Raw genomic sequence first — 22,303 nt, forward strand, 5'->3', positions numbered from 1 at the left:
CTCTCTCTCTCTCTTTCAGTTAGCCTGGTGAACTCCCCCCCCCCCGGGGGGGTCGTTCCCTCTAGTCTCCTCTTTCTGCTTGCCTGCCGGTGTCTCGGGCTATTGAGGTTCGGCTCACCTCGCGTTCCAGCGCTGGTGTGTTGAGTCTGCCGCTTGTGTCCCGAACTGTGGGCTCCCACGCTTTCCACGCAGGTCCACTGTGAATCACGCGTTCCGGAAGAGTTTCTTCTGCTGTTTCCTCCCCTACTCTTCCTTGAACCTGCAGTATCTCCACTTTTATTAAACTGTCTCTCCCTGGACTATCAGTGTTCTCCCTTCCTATTCTGTCATCTTGCCTCCTCTCCTAATTTTTGAGGAATAATTGCAGTCTTGTAGGCATTCCTAACCTATACCTTCACATTATCTGTCACTTCTTGATGTATCATTTTAAGTTTCCTCATCTCTTATTTTCTCTATTTACCAAAGTATAAAATAGAACATTTTATGTAAAACATTTCATTCATTTGAATCCTCTGGATATGTGGTAGCTACTGCTTGTATTTGCTCAGAGATATGGAGACAAGATATGATCTGAAGATGAAGGGATCTCTAATGTCAGGTACTCTGTTTAGGGAAAGTAAGGACCGGCCTTATTCAGGAGCACAGGGTGAAAGCCTTCATATATACCACAAATTTAGACTACAAATTTTTTACTCTGCCTCCTGTCCTCCAGCCCAAGATTTATCTGGCCATCCTCATTCTATACAGAAGTGGGACAGTCACCATGTGTTTCTCACATCCTAGAATATTCTAAGCCTATACCTGAGCAAGTCCTGATGTGTACTCAGACTCAATTCTTCCTCAAAGGGGCTTCCATACCTGACATATCACAAAAACATTTTCCTTTAACTTATGGATGTTATTGTTTCCATGCCTACTAAGTCTCACTTTCTGTACATAACCCATGTTTGTTTATCCAGTTTTGGGTATTTGGGATGCTGCTAATGTTTCTGTGATGGCAAGTAATAAAGTAATATACAAATGCTAATTTTTATTTAATAAAGCCTGCATATTTCTCACATAATTAGGGAAAATTCTAGGACCCTGGGATATGCTCTTTCATTGAGTTTTTGGTACTACTGACCAAATACTTGCTGATAAATCAGGTTTCCATCTTCATATCCAAAAATATGTGAGATAAGAGTCATGTGACTGGGTTTTTGAAAAAAAGATTTATTTATTGATTTATTTACTTATTTAGTTGAAAAACAGAATGACAGATGGAGAGATAGAGAGAGAGAAGTTTTATCCAGTGGCTCACTGCCCAAGTGGCCATAGTGGTAAGGGCAGGACCAGGTTGAAGCCAGGAGCCTAGAATTCCAACCTCGTCTCCCACCTAGGAGCCCAAGTACTGGGCCATCCTGAACTGTTTGTCCAGGTGCATTAGCAGGAAGCTGTATTGGAAGTGCAGCAGTCAAGACTCCAAGTACTTCAACACAGGATGCTGGTGTTGCAGGAAAACTAAAGTTCATTTGTAATTGGTTCAATTGTCTGTTTTTTGCACATCTACATTATGACCAGAAGGGACATTGAGGTTTTTCTGTAGCGTGTGATTATTTTCTGGCTCTATCCTTTTTTAAATATTTATTTATTTGCTTGAAAGACAGAGTTACAGAGAGGGAGAGACTGAGACAGAGGGAGAGAGAGAGAGACAGAGATCTTCCATCCACTGGTTTACTCTTCAGATGGCTATAATGGCTGGAGCTGTGCTGATCCAAAGCCAGGAACCAGGAGCTTATTCCAGGTCTCCTACATGGGTGCAGGGGCCCAAGGACTTGGGCCATCTTCTACTGCTTTCCCAGGTCATAGCAGAGAGCTGGATCAGAAGATCAGAAGATGAGCAGCCAGGACTCAAACCAGTGCCCATATTGGATGCCAGCACTAGAGGCGGTGGCTTTACCTGCCATGCTACAGTGCCAGCCCCTGGCTCTATCCTCTTATGGTAATTCTCCTTTGTCTTAGTAATCTCAAAGCCAAATTTCCTGTACAAGTCAACTGACTCATTGTTGATTTGGACATAAAATTAAATGCTATCAAAAATGCCATCTTTTTAACAGATGCTTAAGTCATGATTTAACATTTTTTCCCTATTACTAGCCTTTAGTGAAGTGTCAGACATCCCAGTGTCATGATGAAAAGCCTCTTCTGATTCTGGGAATGATCTACCTTACAGCATATCGCATATACAGCAATATCATTGAAATGGGCAAATTTTGATAGCTCTCCAACCTCTAGAAAATCCTTGTAGATCTTGTCATTGTAGCTGGATGAAAATATGAATTAGTTCATTCTCTCCAACTGTTTAATATTGTGTGGTGTAGGGACTAGCACTGTGATGCAGTGGGTTAAGGTGCTACCTGAAGTGCCAGCATCACATATGTGCACTGGTTCAAGACATGGCTGTTCCACATCTGATCCAGTTCTCTACTATTGTGCCTGGGGAGGCAGCAGAAGATGGTCCAAGTGTTTGGGGCCTTGCACCCATGTAGGAGACCCAGGATAATTGCTCCTGAATCCTGCCTTCCTCCTGGCCCAGCCTTGACTCTTGTGGCTTTTTGAGGAATGAAACAGCAAATGGGACATGGCGCACTCTCTTGCTTTCTCTCTCTGTAACTCTGTAGGTCAAACAAATAAATCCTTAAATAATAATAATAATAATAATAATGTGTGGTATCATATCTCCCAACTCTCTTGTCTTCTTTGTCTGCTGTGATTGTTGTTTCTGCTTCTACCAGTGCTATCATTACTGCTTCCCAGAGCTCTCAGCACCCTAGGATAAGGCCACTCAACCCCACAACCTGACTTAGTCACTTACAGAAGGGAGATGAGTCAGTGATGGACACCCAGAGAACTGAGGAGGGCCATAAGCCTCTAGAAGGGGTAGGAGGTGTGCTACCATGAGAGTACCTGCACACCTCCACACATGCAATAAGGGCCCAGTGTTTCTTACTTTGTTACTTTATGGATGTTTTTCCCTTTGTGCTCAGAGAAGATACATGGTATGATTTCAATTTTTTTTATATTTGCTGAACTTTGTTTTATGGTCAAGCATATGGTTTGTCCTAGAGAATGTTCCATGCATTGATGAAAAGAATGTGATTCTGAAGCTATGAGAGGAAATGTTCTGTAGACATCAATTAGATCCACTTGTTCAATAATGTAGATTAGCTCTATTGTTTCTTTGTTGATTTTTGTTCAGGTAATCTGTCCCTTGTTGAAAGTGGGGAGTTGAAGTTTTCCATTATCATTGTATTAAGTCTATCTCCCTTTAGATCCATTAACATTTGTTTTGAATAGCTGGGTGCCTTAGCATTTGGTGCATAGCCATTTACTATAGCCACATCTTTCTGTTGAACTGATCCCTTAATCATTGCATAATGATTTTGTGAGTCTAAGAGTTACCTTGTTAAAATTTACTTTGTCTGATATTATTATAGCCATTGCTGCTTTTTAAATTGCCATCTTCATGGAATATCTTGTTTCTGTCTTTTAATTTTCAGTTTGTGTGTATGTGTGTTTTGTGATGTGTGTTTCTTGTAGGCAGCATAGATGGGTCATGTTTTTTAATCCATTTTGCCAGTCTGTTTAATTTAATTGGAGAATTTAGCACTTTTGCGTTCAAGATTACTACTCATAGGTAATTATTTCATATGGCTATTTTTGTAAATATCCCTCCTGGTCTTCACAGTCTAACATTAAAGTATTATTTTGCTCCCTTTGGGGAGTCATATTTTCTTCTTTGTTCACTCTTCTTGTACTTCTACATTTATTTTTGATGCGTCTGGGGAAACCTTCATTGGTAACTCCTCTGAAGGCTTTGTTTTTGTGAATGTACCTCTGTGGCTTAATGGAATTCCTGTTCCTTCAGTAGATATACAGTGTGTGAGCTGGGTGGGGTCTGGGTACTCTGGCTAGAATTTTTGGGTGAGACAAGAGTCCAGAGTGACATTCAAGTTTGGTATCATAGATATCCTCTGTCACCGGCAGGGAGAGGGTGTGATCATGCTGCTGGTGTGTTCACAGCCTCAATCCTCTACGTCAAGGTGAACCAACTGTTGAAAGTACGCTAACTATGCCTGTGCACATGACCCATGCATGTACACAAATCACACAAAGGGTCTATGTACTCTGTAGTGTCATTGCTGACCCCTATAGGAGTTCCCTCCCAAGGACCCAGGAAGTTCTGTGCTTCTGTAATCAGATAGGGTGATTGCCCATGGACTCAGTCACATTCCACACCCTTCTGAGTTTCCTAGCCTATGTAGAACTCACACAATAAAAGGATTCCTACAGTCGCAGGCTACAAGATTCCCATAGTCACAGCATTCAGGGGACCTTCTCTCTTCCCTGCAGTCTTCCCCATTTAGGAAGCAAGGCATCCAATTCTCAGAGCACACCACCTGCCCAACAGAAGTCAGTTATTGCTCCACTTGGCAAGCTGAGTCTGGTGCTTTAGTGGGGGTCCAGGAGGGCAGAAACACACCCTCCATTCATGCTAGTTGTGCGCCCTCTCCCCTACCAGCTCTCCAGCCCAGACTCAAAGTTAGGGCAGACCATAAAGTCCTTCCTCAGACAAAATTCATCAGTGGTCACAGCACATCTGCAGCATCCACCCACCTTGTTCTGGGAAGCAATCCTTTTACTTCTAATGTAGGGCTCCCTTCAGGATTTCCTCTAGGGACGGTCTGGAGGTTATGAATTCTCTCAGCTTTTACTTATCTTGCAAAAGTCTTATTTCTGCTTCACTTTTAAAAGATAGTTTTGCCAGATGTAGTATTGAAAGTTCTTTTCTTTCATGATCTTGAATATATCATTCCATTATTTTCACACCTGTAGGGTTTCTGATGAGAATTCTGCTGTTGGACTATTAGATTTTCCTTGATACATAAATTGACATGTTCATCTGTCTTTGAGGACCTTTCACTAACCTTGACTTTTGCAAAGACTTTAGACTTTTGTCTAAAATATGCCTTGTAGAAAGTCTATATTTGTTGACTCTGGATGGGGTCTTTTGAGCTTCCTATATTTGGTTGTTCATATTTCCTTCAAGACTTAGGAAGTTTTTAACAATTATTTCATTCAGTAGTTTCTTAATGTCCTTTTCCGTCTATTCTCCTTCAGACATCACCATGATAGGAATATTTGTTCACCTAGTGAAATTACACATGTTCCTTAGGTTTCCTTGTTTAAGATACTTTCTTATAAGGAAGTACTTTTCTCTGAAAGGAGGAAAGAACTTCCACTTTGTATATGACCCTTTCTAAAAACTGACAGAATTTGTGGACTCAAAAGGCTTCCACAGCCTTGGCAGCTCACATCAAGAGCCTCAGGTGATCACTGACATCATAAATAAGAGTGTCAGTTGTTAAATCAATAACAGGAGTCACTTGCTCCCCATGTCGGACATCTGTCCTTAATGAGGTGTACTATGAGAATCAGTGGTAAAACTTGTCTTCAAACTATGCTTTATACTTTGTGTGTCTGTGTGGGTGCAAATAGTTAAAATCTCTACTTAGTCTAAAGTTGGTCTTCCGAAGATAAAAATTAAAAATGAATCAATGGAAAACAGGATGGGAGAGGGAGTGGGAGATGGGATGGGAGTGGGTGTGAGAGGGCAGGAATGGGGGGAAGAAACACTATATCCCTAAATGCTATACATATGAAAATTTGTATTCATTAAATAAAAACTTTCAAAAAATAAAATAAAATCTACCCTCAAAAAAAGATAGCTTCTTTTTATTTTTGCCTTTCTTATTTCAAATTCCAAGTTCTCAGGATCAGAAATTATTTCTTTGAATTAGCCTATTTTGATGGTGAATTTCTCAATTGTCCTTTTTTTAAATTGTATGATAGAACCTTTTATCTCCAAAATTTCTTATTTATTCTTTTAAAAAAAAATCTGTCTTTAAAGATTTATTTATTTACTTGAAAGTCAGAGTTACACACAGAGAGAAGGAGAGGCAGAGAGAGACAGAGGTCTTTCATCCACTGGTTCACTCCCCAGATGGCCGCAATGGCTGGAGCTGTGCCGATCAGAAGCCAGGAGCCAGGAACTTCTTCCCAGTCTCCCACACAGCTGCGGGGGCCCAAGGACTTGGGCAATCTTCTCTTGCTTTCCCAGGCCATAGCAGAGAGCTGGATCAGAAGTGGAGCAGCTCAATATGAACCGCCGCCCATATGGGATGCTGGCACTGCAGGTTGCAGCTTTACCCACTATACCGCGGTGCCAGTCCCTCTTATTGACTCTTTGTAATTATTTTTTCTCCATTTCATAGTTCTAATTCATATCGTGCAGTTTTCCTTGTTTCTCTGAGTTGACTATCTATATTTGCTTTTATCTCATTAATATTCATTAGGATTATTATTTTGAATCATTTTTCAGGAAATCATAGATTTCTTTCACATTAGAGTCTACTTTTGGAGAGCTATTGTGTTCTTTTGGAGGTTCCATGCTTCTTTGCCTCTTCACTTGCATCATGTACCTACATGGACATCTGCACATGTAATTGAACAGTTTCTAATTTATGGAGTACCTTTCATGGGAAAACAGGGTTCCACTTGTGTAGCTTCTTTGATTTTATTTGTAGGTAACCCCAGAACTCTAACCTCCAAAGGATCTTTTCTGGTCTAATCAATATCAGTAATTCTCTGAGTCCCACAATGGTCCTGTCTCTTGCAGTTCATTGAGGTAGTGATCGTACTTTCTAATGGATGAGAGCTTCCAAAGATGTGTGTCTTCAGACCCCAGAGACTTGTATGTAATTTTCACTAGGGCTTGTGGTGACGGTAGCCACATTCCTAGTCTGTTATGCACTTGAAGGGCTGTCCTACTATGTCTCCAGACAAGCCTGAGTGATGCAGGTGCTTCTGGAACTGATAGTTGTGGACCTGCAACTTAGTGATGTGAATGGGAGTAATACTGAGTAGTAACACTGGGACTTACAGCACCAAAATCCTCAGCCTCATCTCTTGTAAATATAAAAGGAGACGTTGCTCAGTTCCTAAAGAGTAAATACAGGTCATCGTGGGGATTGACAGGTGTCAGTCTGGAACTCTGAAGTGTAGACAAGATTTCCCCTGACTCTGAAGATTACATAGAAATGACTTTGAGGATTGTAATGTTAACAGTCACAACCCTGGATCTGCAAGACAGGATAGGTATCTTATCCATGTAGCAAAGTAAAAACACAGATTATGCTAGGACTGTGTACTGGCAGCATCGGTCTTGTAGCAATGGAACAGAGACAGAGCCTTCATCAGACCCTGCAGGAAAAGCATAGGTGGTTCCTAGACCTACAGAGCCAACAGTAACAGTGAAAGAGCAGCAGGATGCTGTAGAGACCTAACCCATAAAAAGCTATGTATCAAGGAAATCCAATAGTCTAACAGCAGAATTCTCATTAGAAACTGCAGGTAATAAAAGAATAGAATGCTATATTCCAGATCTTGGAAGAAAATTTCTTATATTCTGAATTTCTGTTAAGATGAAATGAGGATCATGGTAATTGGAGAATTCCTCATTTTGTTAGGTTAAATTTATTATATGTTGTGGAAATAATAGTAACGAATACTGGCAATACAACATAAATCAGGGCTTTAGTAGAATATGAAAAATAATCCTACAAATTTCACTTTGAAGCTGATAATTCCTACAGATTTTCTATCATATTTGTGCAGGATCGAAAGTTTAACACTTAGCATGCTTCTACTAGGGAAATAAAGAATTATGTTCATCTTCTGGTTGAGAGCAAGAGCTACAAATAGCATAGAGGAGAATAAAAAGTTTTCCTACAAAAAGAAAAATCATCACAATAAGATAAAACTACTAATGGTCTTAATTTATCCTTCAACTAAATTAAATTAAACACTGGGTAGTTCTCAATAGTCTAACTTTTGCTCTGGATATACTTAGGGTATAACAAGATTGCAATAGGAACTAAAAATCTTTCTGGTTCAAGCAGTTATATAAAGGCAACATTTCTTTAATCAAAAGTAGAAAAATTCAAATTCTATATGTAGAAATAACATACACAAGATTTGTTACAATAGAAAAACTAATTTTTCTTAAATAAAAAATTCCATCATTTGGGAACTATATAAAAATGTTTCATGAAAATTTAATACAAATTTCATCACACATTATTATTAATCCCATCAAAACATAACAATCAATGCAGATGAAATAAAGTATGATTGGATAAATATGTATAGCATGACAAAAATTTATTAAGAAGTTTTAATAAATTCAAATTATAGATGAATATAAAAAATTAGAAGATACTCAGACCAATTATAAGGGGAAAAAAAACAAAAGAATCATTCTGAGAATGATAGGACGTCCATTCTCTTGGAGACATAGAGTGTGATTGCTCTTATTAAATTCCTTTTTTTTTTTTACAGGCAGAGTTAGTGAGAGAGAGAGAGACAGAGAAAGGTCTTCCTTCCATTGGTTCACCCCCAGATGGCCGCTACAGCTGGTGTGCTGTGCTGATCCAAATCCAGGAGCCAGGTGCTTCCTCCTGGTCTCCCATGCAGGTGCAGGGCCCAAGCATTTGGGCCATCCTCCACTGCCTTCCCGGGTCACAGCAGAGAACTGGACTGGAAGAGGAGCAACTGGGCAAAATCTGGTACCCTAACTGGGACTAGAACCCAGGGTACCGGCACCACAAGTGGAGGATTAGCCAAGTGAGCCGTGGCACCGGCCACTCTTATTAAATTCTAGGAGCTCATGATTTTGGTGAAGATACCTAGAAAAATTCAGAGAACTTTCAAGCGTAAAATGTGAGTTGATGAGGATAATTCAGCACAGAGAAAAAATTATAAACTAAGTGAATGTCATGAGTTCTCTAACAATGAATTAGAAGTCCTGAATCAAATGCTTATTTCCAAGGTAAATGTAATTTAGCAAATCTGCATTCCCCAGGAGTTGATATAATACCATATAAAATTTTAGGTTGTCACCCTGAAAAATGACTCTGTATGGTTAGAGAGGATACCACTTCCCAGTGTTTGAACAACTAGTAACGTAGATATCATTTAAACCATTCCAAGAACAAAAAGAAAATAAAAAATTATTTCACCTTAGTTTCTGTCTTTAAGGAGAGATGGGTTCCCATACTTTGATAAATAAAGATTTTTTTAAAGAGTTAATGAAGATGAGTGTATGCATGGCACACTTTCACAGGAATCAAAATGCCACTTCAAGACCTTCCAGAGACCTTGGAACCTAAGTTCTGCCATTTCGATGTGCCAGGGCTGGAGGACCACTGAATGGAAGCCCGAGTATGCCCATTGCAACTTCAGGGCTTGGTTGGGGGTCTTCCCTGAAGTCCATGATCTGACCCTTCTCTGTAATGCTGCCCCTCTAACTAGGTGGTTGTGGAAGAACCACCAGTATGTGCTGACCTTTCACTTTGCCATCCAGGAGATCAATAAAGACAGCCACCTACTCCCCAATTTGTCTTTGGGCTTCCAGTTCTACAATGCCTTTCCCAGTGACCAGTTCACCTTGTGGAGCACTCTGAGTTGGCTTTCTGGAGACTATATACTTCTCCCTAATTACACTTGCCAGACACAAGAAAAATCAGTTGCAATTATTGCTGGAAGTACAGCAGCATTTTCTGCTGAAATTGGAATGCTGTTGGAGCTCTACAAAATCCCACAGGTAAATGTGCTGTGAATTCTGTAGAGAAATACTTGAATCTCCCTCATTACCATTTTCTCACCTCTGATGAATGGGAAATGTGGAAGCCAACTGTACACATCCCACCATGGTTTAAAACAGATACCCAGGAATCTCCAGCATTGTGAAATTATTAACAGATGAAAGGAGAGTAAGAAAGGGAATGAGGGATGGATATGGAGATCCTTCACTCAGATTACTTTCTAGTGCCAATACATCCATCCAGGAATATTGACTGTAGAACACTCGGAGCTCTGTGCCTCAAAGGAGCTATCCGTATCAAAGGGGAATATTCGATCCTAGGATAGGGCTATCTACAGAGGTATGCACAAGCAAAAGATTGTTAGGTGTGGAGACACAAAGACCTAGCTATCTGGTTCCCTTAAATACAACATTGAAGTTGTTCATCAACAGTCAGGGCAAGGGCTGATCAAGTCACCCTTTCTCATAGTGTCCATTTCACTTCAACAGCTTTCCTTTTTGGTGCTCGGTTAGTTGTCAACGATCAGGGAGAACATATGATATTTGTCCCTTTGCGACTGGCTTATTTCACTCAGCATAATATTTTCCAGATTCCTCCATTTTGTTGCAAATGACCGGATTTCATTTTTTTTACTGCTGTATAGTATTCTGTAGAGTACATATCCCATAATTTCTTTATCCAGTCTACTGTTGCTGGGCATTTAGGTTGATTCCAGGTCTTAGCTATTGTGAATTGAGCAGCAATAAACATTAAGGTGGCCGGCGCTGCGGCTCACTAGGCTAATCCTCTGCCTAGCGTGCCAGCACACCAGGTTCTAGTCCTGGTCGGGGCGCTGGATTCTGTCCCGGTTGCCCCTCTTCCAGGCCAGCTCTCTGCTGTGGCCAGGGAGTGAAGTGGAGGATGGCCCAAGTACTTGGGCCCTGCACCCCATGGAAGACCAGGATAAGTATCTGGCTCCTGCCATCGGATCAGCGCGGTGCACCAGCCACAGTGCGCCGGCTGCGGAGGCCATTGGAGGGTGAAGCAACGGCAAAGGAAGACCTTTCTCTCTGTCTCTCTCTCTTACTGTCCACTCTGCCTGTCAAAAAAAAATTAAGGTGCAGACCGCTTTTTTGTTTGCCAATTTAATTTCCTTTGGGTAAATTCCAAGGAGTGGGATGTCTGGGTTGAATGGTAGGGTTATATTCAGGTTTCTGAGGAACCTCCAGACTGACTTCCATAGTGGCTTTACCAGTTTACATTCCCACCAACAGTGGATTAGTGTTCCTTCTCCCCACATCCTTGCCAGCATCTGTTGTTGGTAGATTTCTGAATGTGAGCCATTCTCATAGCCTTGGCAACTCATGACAAGAGCCTAGGGTGATTACTGATACCATAAATAAGAGTGTCAATTTGTTAAGTCAACAACAGGAGTCACTGTGCACTTACTCCTCATGTAGGATCTCTGTCCTTAATGTGCTGTACATTGTGATTTAATGCTATAACTAGTACTCAAACAGTATTTTTCACTTTGTGTTTCTATGTGGGTGCAAACTGTTGAAATCTTTACTTAATATATACTAAACTGATCTTCTGTATATAAAGAGAATTGAAAATGAATCTTGATGTGAACGGAAGGGGAGAGGGAGCAGGAAAGGGGAGGGTGGCGGGTGGGAGGGACGTTATGGGGGGGAAGCCATTGTAATCCATAAGCTGTACTTTGGAAATTTATATTCATTAAATAAAAGTTAAAAAAAATAAAATGTTGAGACCAACAAGGAAAAAAAAATACAACATTGAAAATCAGATCTCCCCAAAGATACTAAAGAGTGATTGAGGTTAAGTAGTTAGAGTAGTGTTCATTGACTGTCTACCCAGTTCTGACTTAATATCTACAAATGCAGATTTCTTCACAGGTCTAACAGTAAATGCTTCATTTACAACTCCTCATATCACAAATTGTTTTTGTTTGAGAAGCAGAAAGACAAGGGCAGCCAGAAACATTGCAATAATTAGTTTACTCAACAAATACCATGATGCTTGTTTAGCTGGCTATCACAGAATCTAGAATCCAGGAAATTAATCCAGGTCTCCCATATGGGTATAAGTAACTTAATTAAATCAAGCCACCACTACTGCCTTCCAACATTCATATTACTGCCAAACACAGATCACAGCGGCATAGGAGAATGTGGGGCTTGATAACTATTTTACCAAAAATCAAAGATGGCAATTTATTGTGTTCTTCATAACAAATTATGTTATTGTGTGAAACTAAGTTAACTCCAAAGTATTAAGAGAATAATGCACTAAAGATTTATTTCTCTGTTGGAGTTTACATCTCATACTGGTTGCTGAGGGAGTAGGCTCTGGTCCACAAGTCTCACAGGGTGAGAATACAGAAAAGACAACTATCTTAGTGATACTGCACCCAAAGTAAATGCATTCCCACTGCAGGACATTAAGAACACATAGGATCTCATGCATTTTTAATATTATGAATGATGAATTCATTTCTTCTGAAAGTGGTTGACTTTGGGAATGTTTTTTCTGTGTGTAGAATGAGAGAACTGCATTATCTCCACAGCAGTCTCCTTGTACCCAATAATATTCTGCTCACATACTTCTCTTTAACAAATATCTTTCACCCTCCCCAACAGAGATAATTCCATATGCCACTGAAATTATAGTCATGATAATTATATTTTTGCTTTCAGCTAACATATGGCCCCTTTGATCCCATGCTAAATGACAAAGACCAGTTTCCATCTCTCTATCAGATGGCTATCAATGATAGCTCTCTAGTTTATGGAATGATCTCCTTGTTGCTGCATTTTGGCTGGACCTGGGTGGCACTCTTTGTATCTGATGATATGAAAGGAGAGTGGTTCCTTCAAGATCTCAAAGCAGAGATGATAAAGAAAGGTCTCTGTGTGGCCTTTGAAGTGAAACTCCCTGCCACTAAGAGAATGTTTGCATCAACTGATATCAGTTTCATGACTAGGCTCAGAAGTTCATCTGCAAATGTCCATATACTATATGGAGAAGCAAGGAGCCTCATCAATGTGGACATTGCAGGACCATACTTTTTAACCACAGGAAAGGTGTGGGTCATGGCAGCAAAGTGGGATATTGTTGTACATGAGACATACCACATGCTACATTCTTTGCACGGAGGCTTCTCATTTTCTCCCCACAGAGGAGAAATCCCTGGCTTCAAACATTTCCTAAAGACAGTGAACCCTTCCCAGTACCCAGAAGACTTCTACCTCAGTAAACTGTGGCTCCACATTTTTGGCTGTTCACCTGCTGGGTCACTTTGTGGAAAAATTGGAGTGTGCCCACCAAATGCTTCCATTGAGTTTTTCCCTGGAGACATTGACATGATGACCATATCTGACTCCAGTTATTTGGTCTACAATGCAGTGTATGCAGTTGCCCATGTCCTCCATAACATACTTTTGGAGAAAGCAGAAGCAGGATCCCCAGGAGATATAGCCCAGCCTATGCTTCTTCCCTGGCAGGTAAATATACCCCCAGAACAGGACATGTATTGAGCACCTGATGGCATCTGATTGCTTTTATGTCAAGATCATTAAGATCCAGAATAACAGAAAATGTTGTTTCACATCCCTCTAATTATTTATATCACTGTAATTATTATTTGTATTTGAAGAATTCTGACAATGGGCTAGGAATTCAAATTCTGCAGCGACATCACAATGTTTTTTAAAGATTTATGTTTTATTTATTTCAAATAGTTACAGAGAGAAGAGGAAGGACAGAAGAAGAGGGGAGAGAGAGAGAGAGAGAGAGAGAGAGAGAGAATCTTCCATCTGTTGATTCACTCCCCAAATGGCCCCAGTGGCTGGGGCGATGCCAGGCCAAAGCCAGGAACTGGTGCTTCTTCTGGGTCTTCAATATGGTTTAAGGGACCCAAGCACTAGCGCCACCTTCTGTTGCTTTCCCAGGCACATTAACAGGGCATTGGATCAGAACTGGAGCAGCCAGGTCTCAAACTGGTGTGAATACAGGATGCCAGCATCACAGGTGGAAGCTTAATCTGCTATGCCACAATGGCGGCCCTATAACAATATTTTCTATTGGAGGATGATATGCTGTAAAATATTCTAATACAACTAGTGACAAAGCATAAAAGAAAAACTTGATCAAAACTATTATTTTCTTTGGAATGCATGCAAAACCAGAAAATATGGCCTGTGGACCATATCTCACACCAACTATTTCATATATATATATATATATATGAATATGTATGTGTGTATATACATACATACATACATACATAACACTGTGTACTATTCCCTCTATGAGAAATTTTGGGGGGAAAATATAAATGGATTCCAGATAATACCTATATTTATTTTGAGAAATCAAGTGTTATTAGGCATGACTACTTTTAGAAAATCTGCAACCATCAGGGATCAAAGACTGCCACCCTATTGTTAACTATGAGAACACTGAGGATATACCTAAGCACAAGGTATGCCCCTTGGGTTACAGATGAATTTGTCTGGATTTTAGGCCTGTATATTTGAATCCATTACCCATTTATAAAATATATTTAGAATTTCCTGCCTGCACATAGAAGGGAAAAATAAATTTATCAAATTTGTTGAACCAATCAAATAAATTTAAAGCCTGTATAAAGGAAAATACACATATGTAAAAATTCATATCATGAAGAGCACTTCTCCATATAATTTCTATGCTCACATATAATAATCATCTTTGATATACCATTTGTGCTTTGCTAGTGATGTCACTTAGAAAAGTAAGTGACTGCAGCTGGCACTGTGGCACAGCAGGGTAAAGCCCTTGCCTGAAGCACCAGCATCCCATGTGGGCACCGGTTCTAGTCCCGGCTGCTCCTCTTCCCATCCAGCTCTCTGCTATGGCCTGGGAAAGCAGTGAAGAGGGCCCAATTCCGTGGGCCTCTGCATCTGCACAGGAGACCTGGAAGAAGCTCCTGGCTCCTTGCTTCAGATCAGTATAGCTCTGGCTGTTGTGGCTAATTGGGGAGTGAACCAGCAGATGGATGACTGATCTCTCTATCTCTACCTCTCCTTCTCTCTCTGTGTAACTCTGACTTTCAAGTAAATAAATAAATCTTAAAAAAAAAGTAAGTGACTTTGTCAAGTGGTCTTTCAAAGATAAAGTATAGATTATTTGGATTTGTCTAATTTAATGAAGATATAATAATAGATGTTTAAAGAATAAGACATTAATTTTATCCCACAGCATGTGTCATGAGACTCAGAAGGTAGAGGAAAACACACAATAATATCCTAACTATCACCAACAGATTTTGAAATTTTGTTTTTGGTTATACAATGTACTATCTAACATCAAAAGATATGCCTATTTTCTACATAAAACAATCTATGGGTAGAGGGAGAAAGAAAAATACCCTGTTCATCATATTCAAACTAAATATTATAATATATGGACATATAAATCATAGAATTGTATAAGTTTGGACCTACCTAAACTATCAGCAATATCCAATTTTTAGAAAATATTTACTATAAAAATCTTTGCATGGATTTCTAATTAACCTAACTGAAAGACATTATTATTTAATTCAATTATATTAAATTTTAAATAGTATACACATATGCCTATACCTGTTATACCACCACCACCATGAAGATATTTAACATATAACTCCATGCGGTGCCCATATGGAAGTGCTAGGGTTAGTTTCCACAGTCTCAACCAAAATTCCATGAAGAAGCTTGCAAAAGATCCCATATCTTAGTCACCCTCTAGGACACATCCTACAATTTTTCTGATTGGAATAAATACTCCCTATTGGGTTTTTTGAAGTAAAAATCATCTACAAATTGAACCTATGTGATGCTGACAACCCAAACAAAACCCACACCTCTATAAAAATCTAAAAGCTGTTAGGGAGGAGGAAAATGATTATTTAGTACATTTGCACTCCCTGACACTCCTTTGAATTCTCTCCCTCTTTCCAATTATGTTTGTCCTTCAGCTTCATCCATTTTTTTAAAAAATAAAATTTACTAACAGTGCTGGGGATTACATATCCTTCCATGAAACAAGAGACCGTATGGCACAGTATGATGTCCAGAACATTGGAAATTTTCCTGGTGGTCTTTAGTTGTTGGTTAAAGTCGGAGAGTTTTCCTCCAAGAGTCCACATGACCATGTGAGAGCAACTGGGAGCAACTCGGACTAGACTAAGTTACGGGAATTAAGACTTATTCTATGCATCTGCTCTCCCACAATATGGCGCTGAGAAGGGAGAAGCAGCTTCTACACAGCTGCCTCCAGTTCCACCAATAAACAGCAGGACCTGCTCCTGATTGGAGGAGAGCAGCGTCTCCTCCCACACTCAGCATGTGGGTAGCAGAGTTGGGATTGGCGGAAGAGGACTATAAAGGAGGAGAGAGACAACATGCACCAGGAACATCTAAGGGGAACATCTAAGAGGAACACCTGTGCAGCCCCCAAGAGAGCCGGCCGGCGGTGTGCCGCTCCCCCGCGGAAGTGGGGAATGTGGCAGGGGGAACTGCCCTTCCACGGAGGTGGAAGGGACGGTAGCCAACCCGAGAAGGACCAGCAGCCAACCCGGGAAGGACCAGCAGCCAACCCGGGAAGGACCAGCAGCCAACCCGGGAAGAACCAGCAGCAAACCCGGGGAGGGCTGAGCAGACAAAAGAACAGCGCAGGGTCCTGTGTCGTTCCTCCACGAAGACGGGGAGCGACATAATGGTGCCGTGACTCGGATATGAAGCCTAGGCAGGGTTTAGTGTCATTCCCCCATGAAGACGGGGAGCGACATGACCAAGTCTTGGTCATCAGTGAAGAGATGATAGAATGGCCTCTTGCATTCAAAGAGGTAAGATTCTGTATCAATGTTGAGCACATACTGGATGATCTGAATAGATTACTGAGACAAGATTAAGTGTGACGCTTTTAAACAAGGATATAATTCTCATTTCACATCTCTGGTTCAAAATATATGGTATTACTCATATTCTGAGCTGATGTGTATAGAAAGTGTAATTATGTATATGCTACTTTTTTGATTGAGTCATATTTATTCACATAGCAGTTGAGCAAAAAGAATACACAAAATTAATGAATAGAGATAAAATATACACATAGATATTAAATATGTTCTTATATTCTGGAACCTTTAATCATATATGATGCAGGTACTCATTGTTTAAATGCACTATGAACATAATTGAATTATGAGTTGACATTTTTTACCTCTTTATATATATTATTCCAATTTTCATTTTTCATTGTGCATGCTATCCAGTCTTCAATCTCTGTCGTATGTACATCTCAAAGCTTTGAGCATGATTTCTGTAATCTTTCCACAATTGGACTATACCAGGCAATATTTTATATGATTTATATAACATCATTGCTTGCATCCCAAATGATAGTAGTTTCAGGAATCTATGTTCTCTCTAAGCTAAGAATCCCAGAAGTGAAACACAATCCATAATTTACAACACAATCTCAATTTTGTTTTTAGTACAGTCAAAAGTGTGCCTACATGTGATCCTTATGATCCTTTTATGGGCAATATAAAATCTTCTATACAAACACAAGTGAGAACATGATGAAAATACACTCAGACATTCAAGTTCTCTTAATCATTACAACATAGAAACCTTCACTGAAAATATTTTTAATTAAATGCTTCAATAAGAGGGGATAAATACTCAGAATGAGGGTGGACATCTATGAAATTAATGTAATCAGGCACCTTCATAATATTTGGCAAAATGTTGATAAAGTAGGAAACTCGATCATAGAAACCTGGATTATATGATATCAGCACAATATGGGTTGTGAGGAGATGTTCTGGCAACCTAAAATTGCAGGTCAAGTTTCTGTTGTGAGGGGGGAAATATTGACATCCTGTCAAAGTAACTGATGGTGTGCAAAATCATGACAAATGCTTCTCTTTTCTCCCCAGACTCCCAAATCTGTGTGTAGCCAGAGCTGTGTTCCTGGATTCAGAAAAGTGCCACAGGAACGAAAACCTCTCTGCTGTTATGCATGTGTTTTTTGTCCAGAGAGAGACATTTCTAATCATACAGGTAGAAAATACATAACTTCCCCATTGAAAACTCCACTGTCTTTACTGTTAAAAAAATAAAAAGGAAGCCAAGGATATGTTCAGTAGGATCATAGAGTATCACTGTTCTCAAAACACACTCTCATCCATTTTTTTTCAATTTATCTACTTTATGATCACTTCCTCACTCCAGTATATGTAGGCAGTTTTTGGGAGTACTCAGCCTATTAAACTCAACTTTGGAAATGATGTTAGTAAACATTCAGTTAGAGATAATACTAATTTGAGATCATCTATTGAACCATGCAAAAGTCTAATCATGAAATGAGAATATGTAATTATCAAAGTTATCTATGCGTACCTAGAAAGCTGGAAACAAGTATTTTAACAAGAACTAGTGCACTCAAAGTATCAGGAAACAGTATTATTGCACCATAAACTTAACATGATGCATTGTTTTAAGTACACATAATTAATACCACAACATTGCCTTTTTGTTGAAATAATGCAGTAAGGGAAAGAAAAAAAAATGAAACCAGGAAATGTAACATCCTAATAAAAGACAATTTGGTATCCCTAAGCTTCTTTTAAGCTTTTATCTTCAATAATTATTTAAGGAATTATGTATCAAAAACCTAATTATTGAAAAAATGTGGAAATGTACTAGGCCTAATGGAAAATATTTCCATTGTTCAAAATACAGGAAATAGAGCTTGTAATGTTTTAAATTCTCAAAAGTGCTACTCAGTTACCATCATCTTTGCATAGAAACATTTGATTCAATCACTTCAGAGAGAAAAGATATTTTCAGGTATGAACATAATCAAAAATTAATGACTTCCAGTATTGTTGCATGAGTGCCACCCCTAAAAACTGAGTCAGACCCTTATGGAAGGAATAGGCAAATGAATACTGATTTCTGTGTTTAAATAAAATGTAATTGAAACAGAGAAATGCACATTTGTTGAGACATAGTCTATGACTTCTTTCATGATGTTACTGCAGAAGTGAGATGTTTCAAGAGAGACAATATGGTGTGCAGGCCTCAAGTTATTCTGATGTGTCACATTACAAAAAATGTTAACAAGTCATCATGCTTTCAGTGATTAATGAGTGGAAAATTTAAAAAGTACAATTAACTTGAATAAATTAGTGAAAATAATATTTACTCCCAAAGTCATTATATAAAACCAACACGACTGCATTCAAATCCAAATGTCTTCTAGTCAGTCATAGCCTTTCAACATCTATATGGAAAAAATGACTAGAGGAATCTAGAGAAGTGAAAATGTAAAATGACAAAGGTCTAGTCTACCAGATGTCAAGCAGTTTACAAAAAAATTCTAGAAATTAGAATATGATTGATAAAAAGACGTCCTAGAAGGTCTAGGCAATTTATTTATCCATCTGAATAGGACTAAGAAAACCCTTAAATCTGATTACCCTAGACAAATATCCTAACTCAAGGCAATATGCGACTTCCCATGAGAAATATATTGCAGACAGTAGAGGAAAAGATTGAGAGAATCCATGTCCTCAGAGATAAAACTGAGCCATAAGATGGGTCCACCTATCACCCCATTTGCCAAAGACCCTGTTTGAGTGGATGTGTTGATTGTATCTGAAGATGATCATTCTCCCTGGGTAAGGAGTGAATTAACATGCTCTAGTATGTCCTGATTTTACACCAGAGGCAGTCTGTACTCACAAAGGCATTGCAAAATTGTACTCACATTTTCCACAACAGGGAAAAAAATAAGAATTTGTGAAATTGAAACACTGAGTCTTTTCCACAGATGCAGGGCAGTATATTCAGTGTTCAGAGGATGAGTACCCAAACAGTGAGAGAAATCGCTGCCTCTCCAAGCTGGTGACCTTCTTAGCTTTTGAGGAATTCCTTGGGATGGCTCTGACCTGCATGGCTCTGTGCTTCTCTGTCATCACAGCTGCAGTTTTGGGTGTCTTCGTGAAGCATCGAGATACTCCCATAGTCAAGGCCAATAACCGGTCTCTCAGCTACATCTTGCTCATCTCCCTCCTCCTGTGCTTCCTCTGTTCCTTACTCTTCATTGGCCGCCCCAACACAGCCACTTGTATCCTCCAGCAAATAACATTTGGTCTTGTGTTCACAGTGGCTGTTTCCACCGTGCTGGCCAAAACAATTATTGTGATTCTGGCCTTCAAGGTTATGAAACCTGGAAGAACAATGAGGCAGTTGCTGATATCAAGAGCTTCTAACTCTGTCATTCTTATCTGCTCCATGATCCAGCTGATTTTTTGTGGTATTTGGTTGGGAACCGCTCCTCCTTTTATTGACAGAGACGCACACTCTGAGCATGGCCACATCATCATTATGTGCAACAAGGGCGCAGTCACTGCCTTCTACTGTGTCCTAGGATACTTGGGCATCTTGGCCATGGGGAGCTTCACCGTGGCTTTCCTATCCAGGAATCTTCCTGACACATTCAATGAAGCCAAGTTCCTGACATTCAACATGCTGGTGTTCTGCAGTGTCTGGGTCACCTTCCTCCCTGTCTACCACAGCACCAAGGGGAAGGTCATGGTGGCTGTGGAGGTCTTCTCCATCTTGGCCTCCAGTGTGGGGCTCCTGGGCTGCATATTTGTCCCCAAGTGCTACATTATTCTCATGAGACCTGAGATGAATACTTTAAAATATTTTAACAACAGAAAATGTTCTAAGATAGTCTGAAGTTCTTTCTCAAGGGTGTCTATCACATACTCACAGTTTGTAACCAAAAACCCATATTAAAGTAGCACTCTGATACTATAAAGTAACTAAAGTTAATTAAGCTAATTTCTCCTTTTGAAAATTTCATTGAATGTGGTAATTTAGTATTAACAATTTTATAATGACCACATCCCACATTACAGTATCTGAGTTTGGTTCCTGGCCCCTGTTCCTGACCAGCTTCTGAATAATGTAAACCCTAGGAGGCAATGATGATGGCTCAAGGAATTGAGTCCCTGTCACCCAAGAGGAAAACTTGTATTAATTCATTGGTTCTTGACTTTGGCTCATACCAGTCCTAGCAATTTGTATTATTGAGGAGTAAATCAGCACATGGTAGACCTCTGTGTGTGTCTGTCTCTTTATTGACCTTTTTCTGGATGTGTCTCTGCACCTGTCACAGTAAGTAACAGAGCTTATAAATTTTTTGAAATAAAATGAAGTTTCAATGTGTAAAACAAACATCAGATTACCATCATGGTTAGAGAGAAATGTCATTTTATATTAAAGGACTATCCTTAAAATTTTGGATCCTGAATTAATTCCCATTTTATTTATCAATTTATAGGAAGTATATTTTTTTGCAAAGTCCCTTGCAAGTCCTTAAGACTGCAGTTCATGAAAATATCCATCTCCTTCAATTTCTATGTAACTACTTTTTCTGTATATTTCTTAGAACTGGAATCAGATACCTTTGGAGTCTAACTTCTTTCATGTGGTACTTAGCTTTTTATTCATTCAGATTATAGCTGTTATTCCTCCTTCTTTTTGTAACTGTATATTACATCTTACGGATTTGCTATATTCAATTTATGCAGCAATACAGTGATGGACATCTGTTGCAAGCATGTTGTTCTGAATGTTTATGTGTAGATGTGTGTTTGAGTAGAAATCTCCAGATCTTTGGAGTTTACAAGGATACTTCAGATTGTCTTAGGGATAAGCAGTTACTATGTACATTTATTGTGGTGAAAAAAATTAAAGTCAATATTTTGCATCTTCATGTACAGAAAAAGGAGTAGATAACATCCCTACATACAAAGGAGAGAGTCAATGCATGTCTTTCTTATCACACACATGCAACACTAATGCTCTTATGCCTGGTGGTCTCTCACTCCAAACTTTGAACCAAAAAAAGCATGGTTCCTAGAACCTATTCAAAGAAACCCTTTTGATATTCATGGCTGAAGACACTGTATGGAGTGGAGCTGAAATAGTCGTGTTAGCTTAACTAGAGAAGTAGGGTTACCATTACCTGGGTTACAGTCATCCCTCCACCCAACCTTTGGAATCAGAGACAAAATCCTCTCTAATGCAAATGCTGAACCTGTTGTCAAGATGCACAAAGCACAGCTGTGTCCCTCCTCTCATTCTTTATCTTCTGCTCCCCAGTTACCCTGTAGCCCTCAGAAATCAAATAGAACTACACTTTCAAAATTCTTCAAGGAAATTTAGTAAATTTCACATTCATCCACACCCATGTTAGTTCATATTTGAACCTAGTGAAACTCTCTGTTCTCACTTCTGTTGTATGAAACTACCACTCCATCAATTTCTTATCCTTCGTGTGTTTATTGAATATGTACTTGGTTATGAGCAGGTTGATGAGTCTTGTGTAATTTAGGCCTACTTTTTGATAAAGGCAATATCAAGGTTTCAACAGTGAAGAGTAGTAACCACCAAGGGCATAATCACTTTGGGAGTGTTGACAAATTCACTTACTGTTCTAAGTCTTCACACTAACAAAGCACAAATAGTATATAGTATATTAAATAGCAT

At 39.4% G+C, this 22,303-nt stretch overlaps 2 pseudogenes; one reads left to right on the plus strand and one right to left on the minus strand.

Moving 5' to 3' along the window:
- Positions 1–1,522: 1,522 nt before the first annotated feature.
- Positions 1,523–9,279, minus strand: LOC149122176 (N-alpha-acetyltransferase 50 pseudogene; annotated as a pseudogene).
- A 4-nt stretch (positions 9,280–9,283) lies between these two features.
- On the plus strand, positions 9,284–20,485 carry LOC149122177 (vomeronasal type-2 receptor 116-like; annotated as a pseudogene).
- Positions 20,486–22,303: the final 1,818 nt, after the last annotated feature.

This window comes from Oryctolagus cuniculus, chromosome 15 (genome assembly GCF_051225735.1).
Source record: "Oryctolagus cuniculus isolate XC-2025 breed Fujian yellow rabbit chromosome 15, ASM5122573v1, whole genome shotgun sequence".
NCBI lineage: Eukaryota > Metazoa > Chordata > Mammalia > Lagomorpha > Leporidae > Oryctolagus > Oryctolagus cuniculus.